A 6000-nucleotide genomic window follows, 5' to 3' on the forward strand; every position below is an offset into this window, starting at 1 on the left:
TAAGACCAGTACCAGATTCTAACATGCAGTTAGACAAACCTAAAACACCAGGGCTTTTCCCTGGTTTTTCTCCTTTTCCCAAGCCTAGCGAGAACGGCTTCCCCCCAGCTTTCTGGGGCTACTAGGGTTCTCTCGGGAGGTGATCACCCTTCCCTTCCTAGCAATTAAAGCTAGGGCCTTTCAGACTGTGCTCACCCAGGGAGTCTTACCTTCTTCCATGTTCGGAGTTCTTTTTCGTTCCCAGAATCTTTCTCTTCAGACCTTCCATTGCCCTCGATTTTTGTCGGGAAGATTCTGGTGGAGCCCACATCTTTTCTGGATTAAATTTAATCCAGGGATGCCCAGATTTGGGGTTCACCCGAGTCCTCCCAGCTTCCTCGGGGATTTGGAAGGGGCAGCAAAATGTTACCATCTCTGGCCTTCGTTTGCTGTCCCATCTGGGTTGCCAAAAATGTTGTAGAATTTGAGAGAAGTTCAATTACTTGAGTATAGAGAGGCCAGGACTCAGGAATGATTTTGAGAAGGAAAAATGGTTTATTGACGGCCGGACTCGGGAATTTCCTGTTTGAATCCCAAGCCCCGAACAAGATTTTTTAGTCGCTTTTATACAGAGAGGAAAGGCCAAATGGTCCTTTTGTTTCAGTTATCAATAGGCTTGAATTAGCATATATTTCCACATTTTAGTAAGCTTTTACATAGACCTCAGGCATTCGATAAGCTTTTAGCATATTTTCTTTGCATTTCCCCTGAATACTTAAAGTTTATAGACCTTGCATTGTTAAACTGTCTCTTGCTCACCAACGGCAGGACTGCAACCTTTCATCATCCCACACCCACAAGTCACAAATAGTTTAGGTTATCTCTGAAGAGACAAAGAGCCTGCCACCCATAGCCCACATCACCTGGTTATTACTTCTTGCCTATTGCATTAGTTTTTATTTATTTATATTATTATTTTTTACCATTCATTTTGATTTCAAGATTTATCTAAATCATGAGGAGCTTTGAGCTATAATTAATAACAATTATATTTATAAATGTTCCCAAAACTTTAAAATATTGTAGGTGCATGCTCTCTCTCTCACAAACACACACAACGAAAGAAAAAGAAGTCTATGAGCCAAAATCAATTAACCTGAGCATAACATTGGCAGAGCTGTAATTTAAGTATTACGTGTGTAGTATAATATTCTATCTTTTAGCATCTTATGAAACAGGCTGTATGAACAGTATTTCTTCAGGAATTTGATAAGTTTATTTTTTCATTTCCCTAAAGTTATGCTTTATTCAAAACAAAATGAGTGAGGGAGTTTAGCATTAGTTATGGCATGGCTTAAATATAAATACAATTATTCTCATTATCTGAAGATTCCATATTTGCAAATTTACTTACTTGCTAAAGTTTATTTGCAATCCCCAAATTGATACTCATGGTGCTTCCATGATTATTTTGGACATGTACAGCGACCAAAAATGTGAGTAGCCCTTAATGTATGTTGTCAGCTGAGGTCAAACAAGGTGATGCATTCTGTGCCTTGTTTCAGTTCAAACTCTAAAAAAAGTCCCTTGTTTGCTACATTCCATGTCATATTTATCACATTTCTTTGTGCTCTTTCTTGATGATTTCACTGTTTAAAATGGCCCAAAGCCCATTGCTGAAGTGCTGTTTAGTGTTCCTAAGCGAAAGAAGTTGTCATGCTCCTTAGGAGAAAATAAATGTATTAGATAAGCTTCATTTAGGCATGGATTATAGTGCTGTTGGCTGAAAATGACTAGTTATTGCATGCCCGATACTGCCAACCTTATTCTAGGAGGTCAATGAAAAAAGGGTAAGTGGATGTGAGATGAAGAGATAAAAGATGAAAATTTACCTGATATCCCATTATTTTCAGTGTTGGTAAGAACTATTATAAAGCCTGAGAACACACATCTACTGGTTTTGAGGAAAAAGTGGCCCAGTAAAATATTTGGATTCTATGAATAAAAATTCTTTATGGGAAGATGTAAGTAGTGGCCAATTGATTCAACTCATGCATTCATGATAAACTAAAAATTCATGTTTGTCTTATTAAATATTCATCATAATTTATCATTATTTTTACTCATTATTTACCTAAACAAATCTCATGAGTTTACTGAATGACAAGCATTTTGTTAGGAACTGGAGACACAGAGATCCACCAAAAGCAACCTGGACTCCTATAATTGGGGAGCTTGCATTTTAATGAAAGTACAGGAATTAATCAAAGAATAACACAAATAAATGAAAGAAATCAGAGCTGTCAAAAGTTCTAGGAATGGGAAGTGGACTTGGCCCAGTAGTTAGGGCATCTGCCTACCACATGGGAGGTCGGCGGTTCAAGCCCCGGGCCTCCTTGACCCATGTGCAGCTGGCCCATGCGCAGTGCTGATGTGCGCAAGGAGCACCCATCCACACAGGGCTGTCCCCACATAGGGGAGCCCCATGTGCAAGGAGTGCACCCCGTAAGGAGAGCCGCCCAGTGCGAAAGAAAGTGCAGCCTGCCCAGGAATGGTGCCACCCACATGGAGAGATGATATAACAAGATGACGCAGCAAAAAGAAACACAGGTTCCCTTGCCGCTGACAACAGAAGCGGACAAAGAAGACACAGCAAATAGAGAACAGACAACTGGGGTGGGGGGTGAGGGGAGAGAAATAAATAAATAAATCTTTAAAAAAAAAAAGTTCTAGGAAAGTAGATTAGAGGTCAACCAGAGCCAAGTTGGAGGAGATTTAGGAGTTATTGGCTAATAGGTCTCAAGTTTTTATTTTGAACAATGAAAAAGTTTTGCCAATAAATGTTGGTGATTGTTGCACATATTGGAAATGTAATTATTGCTACTAAATTACATGCTTAAAATGGATAAAGTGGGCAAGTCTATAGTCAATGTCACCACAATAAAAAATAAAAATGGAAGATAAGTAACAGAAAGAGGTAAGAGGAAAATTACTGAGAAGAGGGCTAAAACAGAAAGCCTAGGGGGCCAGAGCGTAGCAGCCAATGGTGCTCAAGAACACAACCTTAAAAGGAAGCCCCGCTCTCCGGGAAAGTGCTTTTGGAGTTCTGGCTTGGACCATGGAGGAAACCTAGCCACTGCATGCTATGAAGAAAAAATGAGCGCCGGGTCCTCACAACTAAATGCAGAATTCCAAGAACAATACAATTTATTCGTAAATGGGTGACTATCTGTACCTGACCAGAAACAGCAGTTTGCGCATGGCCAGGATTACCTTCCAGCCAGGAAACAGAGAGAAGTGCACACTCAGTCTGAGGAAGAGTGTGGGCCAGTGGGAAGGCTCTTAGCAGACACTGAGCCGGCACTGCAGATGCAGCTCCCCAGGGAGTCAGAGCAGGAAGAGCGTTCCCTGCCATTTCTATCTTTCAACACTAGCTAAAATCTGACAAGGCAGGATTTTTTTTTTTTTCACTTCAGTCTAAGATTTTACTTCCTGAAGTGTACAACAGCAGTTACAAATTATGTTCTGGGCTTAGGACAACATTTACAAATGGAAACCATAAAAGAAAGCCCTATTTAAACAATCTTAAGAACAGGAGGAAACCCTGTAAAGGCCACAAGTTCAAAGAAATTTTCAACAGTTTCTGACTTTATCATGGACTTTCCAGTTACTTTTTCTGACATACCAGTGATATTAACCACACTTATATAAATGTATTAAAATATCACAATTTAACTTATATGTTGTATATATTTATTATTTTAAACTTGAAGTAGAAATTCTTAACATATTAAAAAAAATTAGAATTCTAACAAGGGAAAGAATAAGGATATTAGAAATAAATTCCAGGGTTAATATTATCTCTGTAAACTTACCTTAAAGCACTACAATATAAACTTTTTGCATGATAAAGAAAAATGTTTTCCCCAAAAAAATGACCCTTTCTTTTTCACAGTGCTATAAATCATTACAGAAAAATCTGTCTTCAAAAGGAAGCATAATAAAAAGGTTATTAAAATAAAATTCTATCTAAATTTTCTTAATTTCATCTACATAGCATACAAAATTGCATGTTCTTGTACCAATTACGTTTTGATAAAGCATTCACCAATTATATATTAATTAAACATTTCTGTTCTAGAAACCAAAAGCCACATTCTTATAACCTCCAGAAGCCCAAATGTTTTGCTCCCATCAAACTTTCCAATTAGAGTCTTATCAAGCACCTTTCCTGATAATAACTCTTCTTCACCACATTTTATTTCCTATTTAGGAGAATAAAGTCTATTCAAGCATGAGACTATCCAACCTATTTTCTCACCGAAACCACACTGTGTTCCTAACACTGACCATTCTGTATTATTATCCAAATCATACAGTGCTAGTGAGAAGCTGGATGTCTCCATTTCCAAGGGCTTCCCTATCAAGTCTTTAAGACGGCTTGATATGTTTCAGGGTAAAGCAAGTTCAATATTCTGTTCATTATGTTCTATACATTACAACTTCCAAAGCTATGACAAAGTTCACCAACATCCTTCTTCCTCCTAAAAGAGTGAACATCCTAGAACCCAGAGATGACTGCCTTGCTCCAAGGAACACAGCCTGAGCCCTCCTCCAAGCTAGGAACTGTCAGATGCCTGCTGGACTATCACTTCGTTTAAATTAACGATCGGTTATCTTGTTTCTGTTTTACATTTTCCTTTTTAACATCTTGTAATTCAGGTAGAGAACCTACAGATCTGCTTTAAAAACAAATAAATGAAGTAAGACGAAAAACATTACTTTAGCTCCATAACTTTTCCAAAAGTACTACTTTAGGATCCTTAAAATATTACCTTAAACTACAAGATAGCAGCTGTACATCACACTAAAGGCTTTAAAAGGATACAATTTTCTACTTAACACTAAAACATGTTTGCAAGTTTTCAGTAATTTCGAGAACGCACCAAAGGACCTGGTGAAGTTTATCAGAGCCGGGCTGCTCAAATGCAAACCCTGGGTATCCCGCACGTGTTAAATTTTACATGCATTTAGAGTTACCTGCTGACCATTCTGCACCTTTTATCACCCACTGATGCACCCACCTAGCAAATACTTTCCATCATTTAAAATGACCTTTTTACCCCTCAAAAACATACCTATTGGACTTAGAGGTTTCCGCCTACTGGTACGGATCCGCTACCACCTCCAGGCATCAGGGCTCTGGAGAATCCCCTGGCCGCCCCCCCGGGGGGTTCTGCTCAGCACGGCTGGGAGCCGGCGACACCCGCCGCCAGCTGCCGGCCAGGAGCAGCGCCAGAGCCCCGACCCGGCATCGCCGCCGCGGGCTCAGCGCAGCTTCCAGAAAAACCAACCACCAGCAGCCCGAGCACCCGCGGAGCAGCCCGACGCGGCCCAGAGTCCCGGCCACCAGCCTGAGGGCGGGCGCGGGGTGTCCGCGGAAGGAGGGCGCAGGGCAGGCGCGCGGAGCGTCCCCCCGCCGTGCTCCTCCAGCACCGCCGGCGACTCCCCGGGCGCCCCCGCCTCCCCCGGACCTCGGGCGTGGCTCCCGCGGCGCCAGCGCAGCGCCCTCGTGCGGCGTCGTTCCCTGGTTCGGGGAATTCAAAACAATAGAAATTAAAAGGGGCAGAAAAGGACGTCTTCAGAGGGCGCGACACCACCCTCTGTGGCCCAGGAAGCCCCGGCGCGCTGCCCTGGGCCCCTGACGCCAGCTCAGCGCCCGCCGCCCCCTCCGCTCCCCGCGGACCCGCCCTCCCTACACGCACTCCCTCCCGCAGACCAACCCGCCGCTCTCCAAAGCGAGGGCGAGCTGCTGCCCAGGTACAGATAAGAGAAAGGAACACTACGCGCCCAGTTCTCTAATGAATACAGATGCAAAATCCAACAAAATACCTGCGGCTCGAACTCAACAACACATTAAAAGAATCATTCATCCTGATCACGTGGGTTTTATACCAAGCATGCAAGGGTGGCCCAACACAAGAAAACCAGTGTAATATACCACATTAATAAATCTAAGAG

At 42.2% G+C, this 6000-nt stretch overlaps 1 protein-coding gene across 1 annotated transcript in view; it reads right to left on the bottom strand.

Moving 5' to 3' along the window:
• Window positions 1–5495, bottom strand: part of LOC101426882 (mitochondrial ornithine transporter 1) — a 103124-nt gene extending 97629 nt beyond the window's left edge. Inside the window, exon 1 of the mRNA XM_071208284.1 lies at window positions 5118–5495. The gene's annotated coding sequence lies outside the window, so the exon portion shown is untranslated. The remainder of the gene's footprint in view (window positions 1–5117) is intronic.
• Between the last annotated feature and the right edge of the window lie 505 nt (window positions 5496–6000).

This window comes from Dasypus novemcinctus, chromosome 15, assembly GCF_030445035.2.
Source record: "Dasypus novemcinctus isolate mDasNov1 chromosome 15, mDasNov1.1.hap2, whole genome shotgun sequence".
Taxonomy (NCBI): domain Eukaryota; kingdom Metazoa; phylum Chordata; class Mammalia; order Cingulata; family Dasypodidae; genus Dasypus; species Dasypus novemcinctus.